Genomic DNA, 25,660 nt, shown 5'->3' with positions numbered 1-25,660 from the left:
CTAGTTTGATATAAGAAACTATAACATTGGTACAAGTTGGTAAAACTATAACATTGATATATAAGTTTGGTATAGCTAACATTGGTATAGGTTTGGTGGTATGGAAGTATAGCATTGGGTATAAGAGTTTGTTATGAAACTATAACATTGGTATACAGTTTGATGGCGAAACTATAACTTACTGGATATAGAGTTTGATACAGAGAACTATAACATTGATACAGAGTTTGGGTAAGAAACTATAACATTGTTTTTGGGAACATGGTATGAAACTATAATTTGTGGTATAGAGTTTGATATGAAACTATAACATTGGTATACAGAGTTTGATATGAAACTATAACATTGGTATAGAGTTTGATATGAAACTATAACATTGTTATAGAGTTTGATATGAAACTATAACATTGGTATGAGAGTTTGATATGAAACTATAACAGTAAATATAGAGTTTGATATGAAACTATAACATTGGTATTAGAGTTTGATATGCAAACTATAACTTTGGTATAGAGTTTGAATATGAAACTATAACATTGGTATAGAGTTTGATATGAAACTATAACATTGGTATAGAGTTTGATATGAAACTATAACATTGGTATAGAGTTTGATATGAAACTATAACATTGGTATAGAGTTTGATATGAAACTATAACATTGGTATAGAGTTTGATATGAAACTATAACATTGGTATAGAGTTTGATATGAAACTATAACATTGGTATAGAGTTTGATATGAAACTATAACATTGGTATAGAGTTTGGTATGAAACTATAACATTGGTATAGAGTTTGATATAGAAACTATAACATTGGTATATAGAGTTTGATATGAAACTATAACATTGGTATAGAGTTTGATATGAAACTATAACATTGGTATAGTTTGATATGAAACTATAACATTGGTATAGTTTGATATGAAACTATAACATTGATATAGAGTTTGATATGAAACTATAACATTGGTATAGAGTTTGATATGAAACTATAACATTGATATAGAGTTTGATATGAAACTATAACATTATTATATGGAGTTTGGTATAGAAACTATAACAATTGTATAAGGTTCGGTATGAAAACCATAACACTGGTATAGAGTTGATATGAAACCATAAACACTGGTATACAGGTCCAGCCGAAAACATAACATCTCGTATAGAATTTGATATGAAACCATAATACTGGCATAGAGCCTTGGAATGAAACCATAAATACTGGTATAGAGGCTCGCATGAAACCATAACACTGGTATAGATTTCGTATATGAAACCATAATACTGGTATAGAGTTTGGTATGAAACCATAACATCGTTGCAGAGTCTGGATATGAAACGTAAAATATTGGTATAGAGTTTGATAAGAAACTATAACATTGGTATAGAGTTTGGTATGAAACTATAACATTGATATAGAGTTTGGTATGAAACATATAATACTGGTATAGAGTTGGGTACGAAACCATAAAGCACGTATATAGAGTTTGCAATGAAAGCATAACATTGGTATAGAGTTTGGTATGAAGCTATATCATTTGATTGAGTTTGATATGAAACTATAACATTGATACAGAGTTGGGCTATAACATTTGGTGTAGGGAATGGATATAAGGATTGGCATGAAACCATAACAATGATATAAAGTTTGATATGAAACTATAACATTGGTATCTAGAGTCTGATATGAAACTATAACATTGGTATAGAGTTTGATATGAAACTATAACATTGATATAGAGTTTGGTACGAAACTATAACATTGGTATAGAGTTTGATATGAAACTATAACATTGATATAGAGTTTGATATGAAACTATAACATTGACCGATACAGTTTCAAATGAAACTATAACACTGGTATATAGTTTGATATGAACCTATAAATACTGGCATAAAGTTTGACATGAAACTTCTAACATTGGTATAGAGTTTGGATATGAAACTATAACACTGGTATAGAGTTTGGTATGAAACTATAACATTATTATAGAGTTTGGTATGAAACTATAACATTGGTATAGAGTTTGATATGAGTCCATAACATTGGTATAGAGTTTGATATGAAACCATAACATTGGCAGAGTTTGATATGAAACCATAACATACTAATAAAGAGTTTGTATGAAACCATAAATACTGGTATAGAGTCTGGTATGAAACCATAACATTGGTATAGAGCCTGATATGAAACCATAAATACTGATATAAGTTTGATATGAAACCATAACATTGGTAAGAGTTGTATGAAACATATAACATTGGTATAGAGTTTGATATGAAACTATAAAATTGATATAGAGTTTGATATCAAACTATAACATTGTAATACAAAACAATGTCCGTACATTGACAAGGTATTTCGAAATGAAACGGCAAATAATGGCATGTAAAAGCCTCGACATGAAACCATAACATTGGTATAGAGTTGGTATGAAACCATAACACGTATTTTGGTATGTATGAGTTACTGGTATGGTGGTATGAAACTATAACATTGGTATAAGAAGTTATGAAACTGGTAACATTGGTATAGAGTTTGATATGAAACTATAACAATGGTATAGAGTTTGATATGAAACTATAACATTGTGTATAGAGTTTGGTATGAAACTATAACAATTGTATAGAGTTTGATATGAAACTATAACATTGGTATAGAGTTTGATATGAAACTATAACATTGGTATAGAGTTTGGTAATGAAACCATAACATTGGTATAGAGTTTGATATGAAACTATAACATTGGTATAGAGTTTGATGTATGAAACTATAACACTGGTATAGAGTTTGGTATGAAACTATAACATTGGTATAGAGTTTGATATGAAACTATAACATTGGTATAGAGTTTGATATGAAACTATAACATTGGTATAGAGTTTGATATGAAACTATAACATTGGTATAGAGTTTGGTATGAAACCATAACATTGGTATAGAGTTTGATATGAAACTATAACATTGGTATAGAGTTTGATATGAAACTATAAACACTGGTATAGAGTTTGATATGAAACCTATAACATTGGTATAGAGTTTGATATGAAACTATAACATTGGTATAGAGTTTGGTATGAAACTATAACATTGGTATAGAGTTTGGTATGAAACTATAACATTGGTATAGAGTTTGATATGAAACTATAACATTGGTATAGAGTTTGATATGAAACTATAACATTGGTATAGAGTTTGATATGAAACTATAACATTGGTATAGAGTTTGATATGAAACTATAACATTGGTATAGAGTTTGATATGAAACTATAACATTGGTATAGAGTTTGATATGAAACTATAACATTGGTATAGAGTTTGGTATGAAACTATAACATTGGTATAGAGTTTGATATGAAACTATAACATTGGTATATAGAGTTTGTTGTATGAAACTATAACATTGGTATAGAGTTTGGTATGAAACTATAACATTGGTATAGAGTTTGGTATGAAACTATAACATTGGTATAGAGTTTGGTATGAAACTATAACATTGGTATAGAGTTTGATATGAAACTATAACATTGGTATAGAGTTTGATATGAAACTATAACATTGGTATAGAGTTTGATATGAAACTATAACATTGTTATAGAGTTTGATATGAAACTATAACATTGGTATAGAGTTTGATATGAAACTATAACATTGGTATAGAGTTTGATATGAAACTATAACACTGTGATATAGAGTTTGATATGAAACTATAACATTGGTATAGAGTTTGATATGAAACTATAACACTGGTATAAGAGTTTGGATATGAAACTATAACATTGGTATAGAGTTTGATATGAAACTATAACATTGGTATAGAGTTTGATATGAAACTATAACATTGGTATAGAGTTTGATATGAAACTATAACATTGGTATAGAGTTTGATATGAAACTATAACATTGGTATGAGAGTTTGATATGAAACTATAACATTGGTATAGAGTTTGATATGAAACTATAACATTGGTATAGAGTTTGATATGAAACTATAACATTGATATAGAGTTTGATATGAAACTATAACATTGATATAGAGTTTGATATGAAACTATAACATTGGTATAGAGTTTGATATGAAACTATAACATTGGTATAGAGTTTGATATGAAACTATAAACATTGGTATAGAGTTTGATATGAAACTATAACATTGGTATAGAGTTTGATATGAAACTATAACATTGGTATAGAGTTTGATATGAAACTATAACATTGATATAGAGTTTGATATGAAACTATAACATTGATATAGAGTTTGGTATGAAACTATAACATTGGTATAGAGTTTGATATGAAACTATAACATTGGTATAGAGTTTGATATGAAACTATAACATTGATATAGAGTTTGATATGAAACTATAACATTGGTATAGAGTTTGATATGAAACTATAACATTGATATAGAGTTTGATATGAAACTATAACATTGATATAGAGTTTGGTATGAAACTATAACATTGGTATAAAGTTTGATATGAAACTATAACATTGGTATAGAGTTTGGTATGAAACTATAACATTGGTATAGAGTTTGGTATGAAACTATAACATTGGTATAGAGTTTGATATGAAACTATAACATTGGTATAGAGTTTGATATGAAACTATAACATTGGTATAGAGTTTGATATGAAACTATAACATTGGTATAGAGTTTGGTATGAAACTATAACAATGGTATAGAGTTTGGTATGAAACTATAACATTCGTATAGATTTTGATATGAAACTATAACATTGGAATATAGAGTTTGGTATGAAACTATAACATTGGTATAGAGTTTGGTATGAAACTATAACATTGGTATAGAGTTTGATATGAAACTATAACATTGTATATAGAGTTTGATATGAAACTATAACATTGGTATAGAGTTTGATATGAAACTATAACATTGGTATAGAGTTTGATATGAAACTATAACATTGGTATAGAGTTTGATATGAAACTATAACATTGATATAGAGTTTGGTATGAAACTATAACATTGGTATAGAGTTTGGTATGAAAGTATAACATTGGTATAGAGTTTGATATGAAACTATAACATTGGTATAGAGTTTGGTATGAAACTATAACATTGGTATAGAGTTTGGATATGAAACTATAACATTGGTATAGAGTTTGGTATGAAACTATAACATTGGTATAGAGTTTGATATGAAACTATAACATTGATATAGAGTTTGATATGAAACTATAACATACTGGTATAGAGTTTGATATGAAACTATAACATTGATATAGAGTTTGGAATGAAACTATAACATTGGTATAGAGTTTGATATGAAACTATAACATTGGTATAGAGTTTGATATGAAACTATAGAGTTTGTATATGAAACTATAATTGATATAGAGTTTGGTATGAAACTATAACATTGGTATAGAGTTTGATATGAAACTATAACATTGGTATAGAGTTTGATATGAAACTATAACATTGGTATAGAGTTTGATATGAAACTATAACATTGATATAGAGTTTGGTATGAAACTATAACATTGATATAGAGTTTGATATGAAACTATAACATTGGTATAGAGTTTGATATGAAACTATAACATTGATATAGAGTTTGATATGAAACTATAACATTGGTATAGAGTTTGGTATGAAACTATAACATTGGTATAGAGTTTGATATGAAACTATAACATTGATATATAGAGTTTGATATGAAACTATAACATTGATATAGAGTTTGGTATGAAACTATAACATTGGTATAGAGTTTGATATGAAACTATAACATTGGTATAGTTTGATATGAAACTATAACATTGTTATAGAGTTTGATATCAAACTATAACATTGGTATACAGGTTGATATGAAACTATAACACTGATATACAGTTTCATATGAAACTATAACATTGATATAGAGTTTGGAATGAAACTATAACATTGGTATAAAGTTTGATATGAAACTATAACATTGGTATAGAGTTTGATATGAAACTATAACATTGGTATAGAGTTTGGTATGAAACTATAACATTGGTATAGAGTTTGATATGAAACTATAACATTGGTATAGAGTTTGATATGAAACTATAACATTGGTATAGAGTTTGGTATGAAACTATAACAATGGTATAGAGTTTGGTATGAAACTATAACATTGGTATAGAGTTTGGTATGAAACTATAACATTGGTATAGAATTTGATATGAAACTATAACATTGGTATAGAGTTTGGTATGAAACTATAACATTGGTATAGAGTTTGATATGAAACTATAACATTGGTATAGAGTTTGATATGAAACTATAACATTGGTATAGAGTTTGATATGAAACTATAACATTGGTATAGAGTTTGGTATGAAACTATAACATATGAAACTATAAACATTAATATAGAGTTTGATATGAAACTATAACATTGGTATAGAGTTTGATATGAAACTATAACATTGGTATAGAGTTTGATATGAAACTATAACATTGGTATAGAGTTTGGTATGAAACTATAACATTGGTATAGAGTTTGGTATGAAACTATAACATTGGTATAGAGTTTGATATGAAACTATAACATTGATATAGAGTTTGATATGAAACTATAACATTGGTATAGAGTTTGGTATGAAACTATAACATTGGTATAGAGTTTGATATGAAACTATAACATTGGTATAGAGTTTGATATGAAACTATAACATTGGTAGAGAGTTTGATATGAAACTATAACATTGGTATAGAGTTTGATATGAAACTATAACATTGGTATAGAGTTTGATATGAAACTATAACACTGATATAGAGTTTGATATGAAACTATAACATTGGTATAGAGTTTGATATGAAACTATAACATTGGTATAGAGTTTGATATGAAACTATAACATTGGTATAGAGTTTGATATGAAACTATAACATTGATATAGAGTTTGGTATGAAACTATAACATTGGTATAGAGTTTGATATGAAACTATAACATTGGTATAGAGTTTGGATATGAAACTATAACATTGGTATAGAGTTTGATATGAAACTATAACATTGGTATAGAGTTTGATATGAAACTATAACATTGGTATAGAGTTTGATATGAAACTATAACATTGGTATAGAGTTTGGTATGAAACTATAACATTGGTATAGTTTGGTATGAAACTATAACATTGGTATAGAGTTTGATATGAAACTATAACATTGGTATAGAGTTTGATATGAAACTATAACATTGTTATAGAGTTTGATATGAAACTATAACATTGGTATAGAGTTTGATATGAAACTATAACATTGATATAGAGTTTGGTATGTTATAGAGTTTGGTATGAAACTATAACATTGGTATAGAGTTTGATATGAAACTATAACATTGGTATAGAGTTTGGTATGAAACTATAACATTGGTATAGAGTTTGGTATGAAACTATAACATTGATATAGAGTTTGATATGAAACTATAACATTGGTATAGAGTTTGATATGAAACTATAACATTGATATAGAGTTTGATATGAAACTATAACATTGGTATAGAGTTTGATATGAAACTATAACATTGGTATAGTTTGATATGAAACTATAACATTGGTATAGAGTTTGATATGAAACTATAACATTGGTATAGAGTTTGATATGAAACTATAACATTGAAACTATAGAGTTTGATATGAAACTATAACATTGGTATAGAGTTTGATATGAAACTATAACATTGATATAGAGTTTGATATGAAACTATAACATTGGTATAGAGTTTGATATGAAACTATAACATTGGTATAGAGTTTGATATGAAACTATAACATTGGTATAGAGTTTGATATGAAACTATAACATTATATATATAGTTTGATATGAAACTATAACATTGGTATAGAGTTTGATATGAAACTATAACATTGGTATAGAGTTTGATATGAAACTATAACATTGGTATAGAGTTTGATATGAAACTATAACATTGTATAGAGTTTGGTATGAAACTATAACATTGGTATAGAGTTTGATATGAAACTATAACATTGGTATAGAGTTTGATATGAAACTATAACATTGGTATAGAGTTTGATATGAAACTATAACATTGGTATAGAGTTTGATATGAAACTATAACATTGGTATAGAGTTTGATATGAAACTATAACATTGGATAGAGTTTGGTATGAAACTATAACATTGATATAGAGTTTGATATGAAACTATAACATTGATATAGAGTTTGATATGAAACTATAACATTCGTATAGAGTTTGATATGAAACTATAACATTGGTATAGAGTTTGATATGAAACTATAACATTGGTATAGAGTTTGATATGAAACTATAACATTGGTATAGAGTTTGATATGAAACTATAACATTGGTATAGAGTTTGATATGAAACTATAACATTGGTATAGAGTTTGGTATGAAACTATAACATTGGTATAGAGTTTGATATGAAACTATAACATTGGTACAGAGTTTGGTATGAAACTATAACATTGATATAGAGTTTGATATGAAACTATAACATTGGTATAGAGTTTGATATGAAACTATAACATTGGTATAGAGTTTGATATGAAACTATAACATTGGTTATAGAGTTTGATATGAAACTATAACATTGGTATAGAGTTTGATATGAAACTATAACATTGATATAGAGTTTGATATGAAACTATAACATTGGTATAGAGTTTGATATGAAACTATAACATTGATATAGAGTTTGATATGAAACTATAACATTGATATAGAGTTTGGAATGAAACTATAACATTGGTATAAAGTTTGATATGAAACTATAACATTGGTATAGAGTTTGATATGAAACTATAACATTGATATAGAGTTTGGTATGAAACTATAACATTGGTATAGAGTTTGATATGAAACTATAACATTGGTATAGAGTTTGATATGAAACTATAACATTGGTATAGAGTTTGATATGAAACTATAACATTGGTATAGAGTTTGATATGAAACTATAACATTGGTATAGAGTTTGATATGAAACTATAACATTGATATAGAGTTTGATATGAAACTATAACATTGATATAGAGTTTGATATGAAACTATAACATTGTTATAGAGTTTGATATGAAACTATAACATTGGTATAGAGTTTGATATGAAACTATAACATTGATATAGAGTTTGGTATGAAACTATAACATTGGTATAGAGTTTAATATGAAACTATAACATTGATATAGAGTTTGATATGAAACTATAACATTGATATGGAGTTTGGTATGAAACTATAACATTGGTATAGAGTTTGGTATGAAACTATAACATTGGTATAGAGTTTGATATGAAACTATAACATTGATATAGAGTTTGATATGAAACTATAACATTGATACAGAGTTTGATATGAAACTATAACATTGATATAGAGTTTGATATGAAACTATAACATTGATATAGAGTTTGGAATGAAACTATAACATTGGTATAAAGTTTGATATGAAACTATAACATTGGTATGGAGTTTGGTATGAAACTATAACATTGGTATAGAGTTTGGTATGAAACTATAACATTGGTATAGAGTTTGATATGAAACTATAACATTGGTATAGAGTTTGATATGAAACTATAACATTGGTATAGAGTTTGGTATGAAACTATAACAATGGTATAGAGTTTGGTATGAAACTATAACAATGGTATAGAGTTTGGTATGAAACTATAACATTCGTATAGAATTTGATATGAAACTATAACATTGGTATAGAGTTTGGTATGAAACTATAACATTGGTATAGAGTTTGGTATGAAACTATAACATTGGTATAGTTTGATATGAAACTATAACATTGTTATAGAGTTTGATATGAAACTATAACATTGGTATAGAGTTTGATATGAAACTATAACATTGTTATAGAGTTTGATATGAAACTATAACATTGGTATAGAGTTTGATATGAAACTATAACATTGATATAGAGTTTGGTATGAAACTATAACATTGGTATAGAGTTTGGTATGAAACTATAACATTGGTATAGAGTTTGGTATGAAAGTATAACATTGGTATAGAGTTTGGTATGAAACTATAACATTGGTATAGAGTTTGGTATGAAACTATAACATTGATATAGAGTTTGGTATGAAACTATAACATTGGTATAGAGTTTGATATGAAACTATAACAATGATATAGAGTTTGATATGAAACTATAACATTGGTATAGAGTTTGATATGAAACTATAACATTGATATAGAGTTTGATATGAAACTATAACATTGGTATAAGAGTTTGATATGAAACTATAACATTGGTATAGAGTTTGATATGAAACTATAACATTGATATAGAGTTTGGTATGAAACTATAACATTGGTATAGAGTTTGATATGAAACTATAACATTGGTATAGAGTTTGATATGAAACTATAACATTGGTATAGAGTTTGATATGAAACTATAACATTGGTATATAGTTTGGTATGAAACTATAACATTTTGATATGAAACTATAACATTGGTATAGAGTTTGATATGAAACTATAACATTAATATAGAGTTTGATATGAAACTATAACATTGGTATAGAGTTTGATATGAAACTATAACATTGGTATAGAGTTTGATATGAAACTATAACATTGAGTTTGATATGAAACTATAACATTGATATAGAGTTTGGTATGAAACTATAACATTGGTATAGAGTTTGGTATGAAACTATAACATTGGTATAGAGTTTGATATGAAACTATAACATTGGTATAGAGTTTGACATGAAACTATAACATTGGTATACAGTTTGATATGAAACTATAACATTGATATACAGTTTGATATGAAACTATAACATTGATATAGAGTTTGGAATGAAACTATAACATTGGTATAGAGTTTGATATGAAACTATAACATTGGTATAGAGTTTGGTATGAAACTATAACATTGGTATAGAGTTTGGTATGAAACTATAACATTGGTATAGAGTTTGATATGAAACTATAACATTGGTATAGAGTTTGATATGAAACTATAACATTGGTATAGAGTTTGGTATGAAACTATAACATTGGTATAGAGTTTGGTATGAAACTATAACATTGGTATAGAGTTTGATATGAAACTATAACATTGGTATAGAGTTTGATATGAAACTATAACATTGGTATAGAGTTTGGTATGAAACTATAACATTGGTATAGAGTTTGATATGAAACTATAACATTGGTATAGAGTTTGATATGAAACTATAACATTGGTATAGAGTTTGATATGAAACTATAACAATGGTATAGAGTTTGGTATGAAAGTATAACATTGGTATAGAGTTTGGTATGAAACTATAACATTAATAAAGAGTTTGATATGAAACTATAACATTGGTATAGAGTTTGGTATGAAACTATAACATTGGTATAGAGTTTGGTATGAAACTATAACATTGGTATAGAGTTTGGTATGAAACTATAACATTGGTATAGAGTTTGGTATGAAACTATAACATTGGTATAGAGTTTGGTACGAAACTATAACATTGATACAGAGTTTGGTACGAAACTATAACATTGGTACAGAGTTTGGTATGAAACTATAACATTGATATACAGTTTGATATGAAACTATAACATTGGTATAGAGTTTGATATGAAACTATAACATTGGTATAGTTTGATATGAAACTATAACATTGTTATAGAGTTTGATATGAAACTATAACATTGGTATAGAGTTTGATATGAAACTATAACATTGGTATAGAGTTTGATATGAAACTATATAACATTGATATAGAGTTTGATATGAAACTATAACATTGGTATAGAGTTTGATATGAAACTATAACATTGGTATAGAGTTTGATATGAAACTAACACTGATATAGAGTTTGGTATGAAACTATAACATTGGTATAGAGTTTGATATGAAACTATAACATTGGTATAGAGTTTGATATGAAACTATAACATTGGTATAGAGTTTGGTATGAAACTATAACATTGGTATAGAGTTTGATATGAAACTATAACATTGGTATAGAGTTTGATATGAAACTATAACATTGGTATAGAGTTTGGTATGAAACTATAACATTGGTATAGTTTGGTATGAAACTATAACATTGTTATAGAGTTTGATATGAAACTATAACATTGTTATAGAGTTTGATATGAAACTATAACATTGTTATAGAGTTTGATATGAAACTATAACATTGGTATAGAGTTTGATATGAAACTATAACATTGATGATTGGTATAGAGTTTGGTATGAAACTATAACATTGGTATAGAGTTTGGTATGAAACTATAACATTGGTATAGAGTTTGGTATGAAACTATAACATTGGTATAGAGTTTGGTATGAAACTATAACATTGGTATAGAGTTTGGTATGAAACTATAACATTGGTATAGAGTTTGATATGAAACTATAACATTGGTATAGAGTTTGATATGAAACTATAACATTGATATAGAGTTTGATATGAAACTATAACATTGGTATAGAGTTTGATATGAAACTATAACATTGTATAGAGTTTGATATGAAACTATAACATTGGTATAGAGTTTGATATGAAACTATAACATTGGTATAGTTTGATATGAAACTATAACATTGTTATAGAGTTTGATATGAAACTATAACATTGGTATACTGGTTGATATGAAACTATAACACTGATATACAGTTTCATATGAAACTATAACATTGATATAGAGTTTGGAATGAAACTATAACATTGGTATAAAGTTTGATATGAAACTATAACATTGGTATAGAGTTTGATATGAAACTATAACATTGATATAGAGTTTGGTATGAAACTATAACATTGGTATAGAGTTTGATATGAAACTATAACATTGGTATAGAGTTTGATATGAAACTATAACATTGGTATAGAGTTTGATATGAAACTATAACATTGGATATAGTTTGATATGAAACTATAACATTGATATAGAGTTTGATATGAAACTATAACATTGATATAGAGTTTGATATGAAACTATAACATTCGTATAGAGTTTGATATGAAACTATAACATTGGTATAGAGTTTGATATGAAACTATAACATTGGTATAGAGTTTGATATGAAACTATAACAATGATATAGAGTTTGATATGAAACTATAACATTGATATAGAGTTTGATATGAAACTATAACATTGGTATAGAGTTTGATATGAAACTATAACATTGGTATAGAGTTTGATATGAAACTATAACATTGGTATAGAGTTTGATATGAAACTATAACATTGATATAGAGTTTGATATGAAACTATAACATTGGTATAGAGTTTGATATGAAACTATAACATTGATATAGAGTTTGATATGAAACTATAACATTGGTATAGAGTTTGATATGAAACTATAACATTGGTATAGAGTTTGATCTGAAACTATAACATTGGTATAGAGTTTGGTATGAAACTATAACATTGGTATAGAGTTTGATATGAAACTATAACATTGGTATAGAGTTTGATATGAAACTATAACATTGGTATAGAGTTTGATATGAAACTATAACATTGGTACAGAGTTTGGTATGAAACTATAACAATGGTATAGAGTTTGGTATGAAACTATAACATTCGTATAGCATTTGATATGAAACTATAACATTGGTATAGAGTTTGATATGAAACTATAACATTGGTATAGAGTTTGGTATGAAACTATAACATTGGTATAGAGTTTGATATGAAACTATAACATTGGTATAGTTTGATATGAAACTATAACATTGTTATAGAGTTTGATATGAAACTATAACATTGGTATAGAGTTTGATATGAAACTATAACATTGGTATAGAGTTTGATATGAAACTATAACATTGGTATAGAGTTTGATATGAAACTATAACATTGGTATAGAGTTTGGTATGAAACTATAACATTGGTATAGAGTTTGGTATGAAACTATAACATTGGTATAGAGTTTGGTATGAAACTATAACATTGGTATAGAGTTTGATATGAAACTATAACATTGGTATAGAGTTTGGTATGAAACTATAACATTGATATAGAGTTTGGTATGAAACTATAACATTGGTATAGAGTTTGATATGAAAAACTATAACATTGGTATATAGAGTTTGATATGAAACTATAACATTGATATAGAGTTTGATATGAAACTATAACATTGGTATAGAGTTTGATATGAAACTATAACATTGGTATAGAGTTTGATATGAAACTATAACATTGATATAGAGTTTGGTATGAAACTATAACATTGGTATAGAGTTTGATATGAAACTATAACATTGGTATAGAGTTTGATATGAAACTATAACATTGGTATAGAGTTTGATATGAAACTATAACATTGATATAGTTTGGTATGAAACTATAACATTGATATAGAGTTTGATATGAAACTATAACATTGGTATAGAGTTTGATATGAAACTATAACATTAATATAGAGTTTGATATGAAACTATAACATTGGTATAGAGTTTGGTATGAAACTATAACATTGGTATAGAGTTTGATATGAAACTATAACATTGGTATAGAGTTTGATATGAAACTATAACATTGATATAGAGTTTGGTATGAAACTATAACATTGGTATAGAGTTTGGTATGAAACTATAACATTGGTATAGAGTTTGATATGAAACTATAACATTGATATAGAGTTTGATATGAAACTATAACATTGGTATACAGGTTGATATGAAACTATAACATTGGTATAGAGTTTGATATGAAACTATAACATTGTTATAGAGTTTGGAATGAAACTATAACATTGGTATAAAGTTTGATATGAAACTATAACATTGGTATAGAGTTTGGTATGAAACTATAACATTGGTATAGAGTTTGGTATGAAACTATAACATTGGTATAGAGTTTGATATGAAACTATAACATTGGTATAGAGTTTGATATGAAACTATAACATTGGTATAGAGTTTGGTATGAAACTATAACATTGGTATAGAGTTTGATATGAAACTATAACAATGGTATAGCATTTGGTATGAAACTATAACATTGGTATAGATTTTGATATGAAACTATAACATTGGTATAGAGTTTGATATGAAACTATAACATTGGTATAGAGTTTGATATGAAACTATAACATTGGTATAGAGTTTGATATGAAACTATAACATTGGTATAGAGTTTGATATGAAACTATAACATTGGTATAGAGTTTGATATGAAACTATAACATTGGTATAGAGTTTGATATGAAACTATAACATTGGTATAGAGTTTGATATGAAACTATAACATTGGTATAGAGTTTGATATGAAACTATAACATTGGTATAGAGTTTGGTATGAAACTATAACATTGGTATAGAGTTTGGTATGAAACTATAACATTGGTATAGAGTTTGGTATGAAACTATAACATTGGTATAGAGTTTGATATGAAACTATAACATTGGTATAGAGTTTGATATGAAACTATAACATTGGTATAGAGTTTGATATGAAACTATAACATTGGTATAGAGTTTGATATGAAACTATAACATTGGTATAGAGTTTGATATGAAACTATAACATTGATATAGAGTTTGATATGAAACTATAACATTGATATAGAGTTTGGTATGAAACTATAACATTGGTATAGAGTTTGATATGAAACTATAACATTGGTATAGAGTTTGATATGAAACTATAACATTGGTATAGAGTTTGGTATGAAACTATAACATTGGTATAGAGTTTGATATGAAACTATAACATTGGTATAGAGTTTGATATGAAACTATAACATTGGTATAGAGTTTGATATGAAACTATAACATTGATATAGAGTTTGGTATGAAACTATAACATTGATATAGAGTTTGATATGAAACTATAACATTGAAACTATATTGGTATAGAGTTTGATATGAAACTATAACATTGGTATAGAGTTTGATATGAAACTATAACATTGGTATAGAGTTTGGTATGAAACTATAACATTGGTATAGAGTTTGATATGAAACTATAACATTAATATAGAGTTTGGTATGAAACTATAACATTGGTATAGAGTTTGGTATGAAACTATAACATTGGTATAGAGTTTGGTATGAAACTATAACATTGGTATAGAGTTTGATATGAAACTATAACATTGGTATAGAGTTTGATTGATATAGAGTTTGATATGAAACTATAACATTGGTATACAGGTTGATATGAAACTATAACATTGATATAGAGTTTGATATGAAACTATAACATTGATATAGAGTTTGGAATGAAACTATAACATTGGTATAGAGTTTGATATGAAACTATAACATTGGTATAGAGTTTGGTATGAAACTATAACATTGGTATAGAGTTTGGTATGAAACTATAACATTGGTATAGAGTTTGATATGAAACTATAACATTGGTATAGAGTTTGATATGAAACTATAACATTGGTACAGAGTTTGGTATGAAACTATAACAATGGTATAGAGTTTGGTATGAAACTATAACAATGGTATAGAGTTTGGTATGAAACTATAACATTCGTATAGAATTTGATATGAAACTATAACATTGGTATAGAGTTTGATATGAAACTATAACATTGGTATAGAGTTTGATATGAAACTATAACATTGGTATAGAGTTTGATATGAAACTATAACATTGGTATAGAGTTTGATATGAAACTATAACATTGGTATAGAGTTTGATATGAAACTATAACATTGTTATAGAGTTTGATATGAAACTATAACATTGGTATAGAGTTTGATATGAAACTATAACATTGATATAGAGTTTGGTATGAAACTATAACATTGGTATAGAGTTTGGTATGAAACTATAACATTGGTATAGAGTTTGGTATGAAACTATAACATTGGTATAGAGTTTGGTATGAAACTATAACATTGGTATAGAGTTTGGTATGAAACTATAACATTGGTATAGAGTTTGGTATGAAACTATAACATTGGTATAGAGTTTGATATGAAACTATAACATTGGTATAGAGTTTGATATGAAACTATAACATTGGTATAGAGTTTGATATGAAACTATAACATTGATATAGAGTTTGATATGAAACTATAACATTGGTATAGAGTTTGATATGAAACTATAACAGTGGTATAGAGTTTGATATGAAACTACAAAATTGATATAGAGTTTGATATCAAACTATAACATTGGTATACTGGTTGATATGAAACTATAACACTGATATACAGTTTCATATGAAACTATAACATTGATATAGAGTTTGGAATGAAACTATAACATTGGTATAAAGTTTGATATGAAACTATAACATTGGTATAGAGTTTGATATGAAACTATAACACTGATATAGAGTTTGGTATGAAACTATAACATTGGTATAGAGTTTGATATGAAACTATAACATTGGTATAGAGTTTGATATGAAACTATAACATTGGTATAGAGTTTGATATGAAACTATAACATTGATATAGTTTGGTATGAAACTATAACATTGATATAGAGTTTGATATGAAACTATAACATTCGTATAGAGTTTGATATGAAACTATAACATTAATAAAGAGTTTGATATGAAACTATAACATTGGTATAGAGTTTGGTATGAAACTATAACATTGGTATAGAGTTTGATATGAAACTATAACATTGATATAGAGTTTGATATGAAACTATAACATTGATATAGAGTTTGGTATGAAACTATAACATTGGTATAGAGTTTGGTATGAAACTATAACATTGGTATAGAGTTTGATATGAAACTATAAAATTGATATAGAGTTTGATATCAAACTATAACATTGGTATACAGGTTGATATGAAACTATAACACTGATATACAGTTTAATATGAAACTATAACATTGATATAGAGTTTGGAATGAAACTGTAACATTGGTATAAAGTTTGATATGAAACTATAACATTGGTATGGAGTTTGGTATGAAACTATAACATTGGTATAGAGTTTGGTATGAAACTATAACATTGGTATAGAGTTTGATATGAAACTATAACATTGGTATAGAGTTTGATATGAAACTATGACATTGGTACAGAGTTTGGTATGAAACTATAACAATGGTATAGAGTTTGGTATGAAACTATAACAATGGTATAGCATTTGGTATGAAACTATAACATTCGTATAGAATTTGATATGAAACTATAACATTGGTATAGAGTTTGATATGAAACTATAACATTGGTATAGAGTTTGATATGAAACTATAACATTGGTATAGAGTTTGATATGAAACTATAACATTGGTATAGAGTTTGATATGAAACTATAACATTGGTATAGAGTTTGATATGAAACTATAACATTGGTATAGAGTTTGATATGAAACTATAACATTGGTATAGAGTTTGATATGAAACTATAACATTGGTATAGAGTTTGATATGAAACTATAACATTGGTATAGAGTTTGATATGAAACTATAACATTGGTATAGAGTTTGATATGAAACTATAACATTGGTATAGAGTTTGGTATGAAACTATAACATTGGTATAGAGTTTGGTATGAAACTATAACATTGGTATAGAGTTTGATATGAAACTATAACATTGGTATAGAGTTTGATATGAAACTATAACATTGGTATAGAGTTTGATATGAAACTATAACATTGGTATAGTTTGATATGAAACTATAACATTGGTATAGAGTTTGATATGAAACTATAACATTGGTATAGAGTTTGATATGAAACTATAACATTGGTATAGAGTTTGATATGAAACTATAACATTGGTATAGAGTTTGATATGAAACTATAACATTGGTATAGAGTTTGATATGAAACTATAACATTGGTATAGAGTTTGGTATGAAACTATAACATTGGTATAGAGTTTGGTATGAAACTATAACATTGGTATAGAGTTTGGTATGAAACTATAACATTGGTATAGAGTTTGGTATGAAACTATAACATTGATATAGAGTTTGATATGAAACTATAACATTGGTATAGAGTTTGATATGAAACTATAACATTGGTATAGAGTTTGATATGAAACTATAACATTGGTATAGAGTTTGATATGAAACTATAACATTGGTATAGAGTTTGATATGAAACTATAACATTGGTATAGAGTTTGATATGAAACTATAACATTGGTATAGAGTTTGATATGAAACTATAACATTGGTATAGAGTTTGATGGAATATGAAACTATAACATTGATATAGAGTTTGATATGAAACTATAACATTGGTATAGAGTTTGATATGAAACTATAACATTGGTATAGAGTTTGATATGAAACTATAACATTGGTATAGAGTTTGATATGAAACTATAACATTGGTATAGAGTTTGATATGAAACTATAACATTGGTATAGAGTTTGATATGAAACTATAACATTGATATAGAGTTTGATATGAAACTATAACATTGATATAGAGTTTGATATGAAACTATAACATTGGTATAGAGTTTGATATGAAACTATAACATTAATATAGAGTTTGATATGAAACTATAACATTGATATAGAGTTTGGTATGAAACTATAACATTGGTATAGAGTTTGATATGAAACTATAACATTGGTATAGAGTTTGATATGAAACTATAACATTGATATAGAGTTTGATATGAAACTATAACATTGGTATAGAGTTTGGTATGAAACTATAACATTGGTATAGAGTTTGATATGAAACTATAACATTGGTATAGAGTTTGATATGAAACTATAACATTGGTATAGAGTTTGATATGAAACTATAACATTGATATAGAGTTTGATATGAAACTATAACATTGGTATAGAGTTTGATATGAAACTATAACATTGGTATAGAGTTTGATATGAAACTATAACATTGGTATAGAGTTTGGTATGAAACTATAACATTGGTATAGAGTTTGATATGAAACTATAACATTGGTATAGAGTTTGATATGAAACTATAACATTGGTAGAGAGTTTGATAAGAAACTATAACATTGGTATAGAGTTTGATATGAAACTATAACATTGGTATAGAGTTTGATATGAAACTATAACATTGGTATAGAGTTTGATATGAAACTATAACATTGGTATAGAGTTTGGTATGAAACTATAACATTGGTATAGAGTTTGATATGAAACTATAACATTGGTATAGAGTTTGAAACTATAACATTGGTATAGAGTTTGATATGAAACTATAACATTGGTATAGAGTTTGATATGAAACTATAACATTGGTATAGAGTTTGATATGAAACTATAACATTGGTATAGAGTTTGATATGAAACTATAACATTGGTATAGAGTTTGATATGAAACTATAACATTGGTATAGAGTTTGGTATGAAACTATAACATTGGTATAGAGTTTGGTATGAAACTATAACATTGGTATAGAGTTTGGTATGAAACTATAACATTGGTATAGAGTTTGATATGAAACTATAACATTGGATATAGAGTTTGGTATGAAACTATAACATTGGTATAGAGTTTGGTATGAAACTATAACATTGATATAGAGTTTGATATGAAACTATAACATTGGTATAGAGTTTGATATGAAACTATAACATTGGTATAGTTTGATATGAAACTATAACATTGGTATAGAGTTTGATATGAAACTATAACATTGGTATAGAGTTTGATATGAAACTATAAAATTGATATAGAGTTTGATATGAAACTATAACATTGGTATACTGGTTGATATGAAACTATAACATTGATATAGAGTTTGATATGAAACTATAACATTGATATAGAGTTTGGAATGAAACTATAACATTGGTATAAAGTTTGATATGAAACTATAACATTGGTATAGAGTTTGATATGAAATATAACATTGATATAGAGTTTGGTATGAAACTATAACATTGGTATAGAGTTTGATATGAAACTATAACATTGGTATAGAGTTTGATATGAAACTATAACATTGGTATAGAGTTTGATATGAAACTATAACATTGATATAGTTTGGTATGAAACTATAACATTGATATAGAGTTTGATATGAAACTATAACATTGGTATAGAGTTTGATATGAAACTATAACATTGGTATAGAGTTTGATATGAAACTATAACATTGGTATAGAGTTTGGTATGAAACTATAACATTGATATAGAGTTTGATATGAAACTATAACATTGATATAGAGTTTGATATGAAACTATAACATTGATATGGAGTTTGGTATGAAACTATAACATTGGTATAGAGTTTGGTATGAAACTATAACATTGGTATAGAGTTTGATATGAAACTATAACATTGATATAGAGTTTGATATGAAACTATAACATTGGTATACAGGTTGATATGAAACTATAACATTGATATAGAGTTTGATATGAAACCATAACATTGATATAGAGTTTGGAATGAAACTGTAACATTGGTATAAAGTTTGATATGAAACTATTACATTGGTATGGAGTTTGGTATGAAACTATAACATTGGTATAGAGTTTGGTATGAAACTATAACATTGGTATAGAGTTTGATATGAAACTATAACATTGGTATAGAGTTTGATATGAAACTATAACATTGGTACAGAGTTTGGTATGAAACTATAACAATGGTATAGAGTTTGGTATGAAACTATAACAATGGTATAGCATTTGGTATGAAACTATAACATTCGTATAGAATTTGATATGAAACTATAACATTGGTATAGAGTTTGGTATGAAACTATAACATTGGTATAGAGTTTGATATGAAACTATAACATTGGTATAGAGTTTGATATGAAACTATAACATTGGTATAGAGTTTGATATGAAACTATAACATTGGTAGAGAGTTTGATATGAAACTATAACATTGGTATAGAGTTTGATATGAAACTATAACATTGGTATAGAGTTTGATATGAAACTATAACAATGGTATAGAGTTTGGTATGAAACTATAACATTCGTATAGAATTTGATATGAAACTATAACATTGGTATAGAGTTTGGTATGAAACTATAACATTGGTATAGAGTTTGGTATGAAACTATAACATTGGTATAGTTTGGTATGAAACTATAACATTGGTATAGTTTGATATGAAACTATAACATTGTTATAGAGTTTGATATGAAACTATAACATTGGTATAGAGTTTGATATGAAACTATAACATTGATATAGAGTTTGGTATGAAACTATAACATTGGTATAGAGTTTGGTATGAAACTATAACATTGGTATAGAGTTTGGTATGAAACTATAACATTGGTATAGAGTTTGGTACGAAACTATAACATTGGTATAGAGTTTGGTATGAAACTATAACATTGGTATAGAGTTTGATATGAAACTATAACATTGATATAGAGTTTGATATGAAACTATAACATTGGTATAGAGTTTGGTATGAAACTATAACATTGATATAGAGTTTGATATGAAACTATAACATTGGTATAGAGTTTGATATGAAACTATAACATTGGTATAGAGTTTGATATGAAACTATAACATTGGTAGAGAGTTTGATAAGAAACTATAACATTGGTATAGAGTTTGATATGAAACTATAAAATTGGTATAGAGTTTGATATGAAACTATAACATTGGTATAGAGGTTGATATGAAACTATAACATTGATATAGAGTTTGATATGAAACTATAACATTGATATGAGTTTGATATGAAACTATAACATTGGTATAGAGTTTGATATGAAACTATAACATTGGTATAGAGTTTGATATGAAACTATAACATTGATATAGAGTTTGGTATGAAACTATAACATTGGTATAGAGTTTGATATGAAACTATAACATTGGTATAGAGTTTGATATGAAACTATAACATTGGTATAGAGTTTGATATGAAACTATAACATTGATATAGAGTTTGGTATGAAACTATAACATTGATATAGAGTTTGATATGAAACTATAACATTGGTATAGAGTTTGATATGAAACTATAACATTAATAAAGAGTTTGATATGAAACTATAACATTGGTATAGAGTTTGGTATGAAACTATAACATTGGTATAGAGTTTAATATGAAACTATAACATTGATATAGAGTTTGATATGAAACTATAACATTGATATGGAGTTTGGTATGAAACTATAACATTGATATGGAGTTTGGTATGAAACTATAACATTGGTATAGAGTTTGGTATGAAACTATAACATTGGTATAGAGTTTGATATGAAACTATAACATTGGTATAGAGATTGATATGAAACTATAACATTGGTATAGAGATTGATATGAAACTATAACATTGGTATGGAGTTTGGTATGAAACTATAACATTGGTATAGAGTTTGGTATGAAACTATAACATTGGTATAGAGTTTGGTATGAAACTATAACATTGGTATAGAGTTTGACATGAAACTATGACATTGGTATAGAGTTTGACATGAAACTATAACATTGATACAGAGTTTGATATGAAACCATAACATTGATATAGAGTTTGATATGAAACTATAACATTGATATAGAGTTTGGAATGAAACTATAACATTGGTATAAAGTTTGATATGAAACTATAACATTGGTATAGAGTTTGATATGAAACTATAACATTGATATAGAGTTTGGTATGAAACTATAACAATGGTATATAGTTTGGTATGAAACTATAACATTGATATAGAATTTGGTATGAAACTATAACATTGATATAGAGTTTGGTATGAAACTATAACATTGATATAGAGTTTGATATGAAAACTATAACATTGGTATAGAGTTTGATATGAAACTATAACATTGATATAGAGTTTGATATGAAACTATAACATTGGTATAGAGTTTGATATGAAACTATAACATTGATATAGAGTTTGATATGAAACTATAACATTGATATAGAGTTTGGATATGAAACTATAACATTGGTATAGAGTTTGATATGAAACTATAACATTGGTATAGAGTTTGATATGAAACTATAACATTGATATAGAGTTTGGTATGAAACTATAACATTGGTATAGAGTTTGATATGAAACTATAACATTGGTATAGAGTTTGATATGAAACTATAACATTGGTATAGAGTTTGATATGAAACTATAACATTGGTATAGAGATTGATATGAAACTATAACATTGATATAGAGTTTGGTATGAAACTATAACATTGATATAGAGTTTGATATGAAACTATAACATTGATATAGAATTTGGTATGAAACTATAACATTGATATAGAGTTTGATATGAAACTATAACATTGGTATAGAGTTTGATATGAAACTACAAAATTGATATAGAGTTTGATATCAAACTATAACATTGGTATACAGGTTGATATGAAACTATAACACTGATATACAGTTTCATATGAAACTATAACATTGATATAGAGTTTGGAATGAAACTATAACATTGGTATAAAGTTTGATATGAAACTATAACATTGGTATAGAGTTTGATATAAAACTATAACATTGATATAGAGTTTGGTATGAAACTATAACATTGGTATAGAGTTTGATATGAAACTATAACATTGGTATAGAGTTTGATATGAAACTATAACATTGGTATAGAGTTTGATATGAAACTATAACATTGGTATAGAGATTGATATGAAACTATAACATTGATATAGAGTTTGGTATGAAACTATAACATTGGATATAGAGTTTGATATGAAACTATAACATTGGTATAGAGTTTGATATGAAACTATAACATTGGTATAGAGTTTGATATGAAACTATAACATTAATAAAGAGTTTGGTATGAAACTATAACATTGGTATACAGGTTGATATGAAACTATAACATTGATATAGAGTTTGGAATGAAACTATAACATTGGTATAAAGTTTGATATGAAACTATAACATTGATATAGAATTTGGTATGAAACTATAACATTGGTATAGAGTTTGATATGAAACTACAAAATTGATATAGAGTTTGATATCAAACTATAACATTGGTATAAAGTTTGATATGAAACTATAACATTGATATAGAGTTTGGTATGAAACTATAACATTGATATAGAGTTTGGAATGAAACTATAACATTGGTATAGAGTTTGATATGAAACTATAACATTGGTATAGAGTTTGATATGAAACTATAACATTGGTATAGAGTTTGATATGAAACTATAACATTGGTATAGAGATTGATATGAAACTATAACATTGGTATAGAGATTGATATGAAACTATAACATTGGTATAGAGTTTGATATGAAACTATAACATTGGTATAGAGATTGATATGAAACTATAACATTGGTATAGAGTTTGATATGAAACTATAACATTGGTATAGAGTTTGATATGAAACTATAACATTGAAACTATATGAAACATAGTTTGATATGAAACTATAACATTGATATACAGTTTGATATGAAACTATAACACTGATATAGAGTTTGGTGTGAAACTATAACATTGGTATAGAGTTTGATATGAAACTATAAAATGATTCTTTGATATATAATCACGTTTTTTATCGACTTCTTTACCCTTAATTATTCATATTTTAACTGTACCATGTAGGCCTAGTTGTGAGATCAAATCAGAATGATAATATACTTTTAAGCCTAAAGTACAAATCGAAATTTATTATAACATTCTAGGCGGAAGACCATTTTAAATTACACTAAAGCAACGTAAGTTTTTTAGAACAGAAACTCTTAACTCCAGCGGTTTCAGAGAATGGACCTTTCTTGTTCACGAACAAACTGGGCTTTTTCTCCACAGATTTCATTAGCC

General features: G+C 26.4%; 1 protein-coding gene across 2 annotated transcripts in view; it reads right to left on the bottom strand.

The window, feature by feature from the left end:
- The window catches only part of LOC143246802 (cell adhesion molecule Dscam1-like), a 227,778-nt gene that overhangs the window by 51,373 nt on the left and 150,745 nt on the right, over positions 1 to 25,660 (bottom strand). The gene's annotated exons all lie outside the window — the stretch shown is intronic.

Source organism: Tachypleus tridentatus, chromosome 3 (genome assembly GCF_004210375.1).
Source record: "Tachypleus tridentatus isolate NWPU-2018 chromosome 3, ASM421037v1, whole genome shotgun sequence".
Classification (NCBI taxonomy): domain Eukaryota; kingdom Metazoa; phylum Arthropoda; class Merostomata; order Xiphosura; family Limulidae; genus Tachypleus; species Tachypleus tridentatus.
This window is presented reverse-complemented; position numbering and strand designations above follow the sequence as displayed.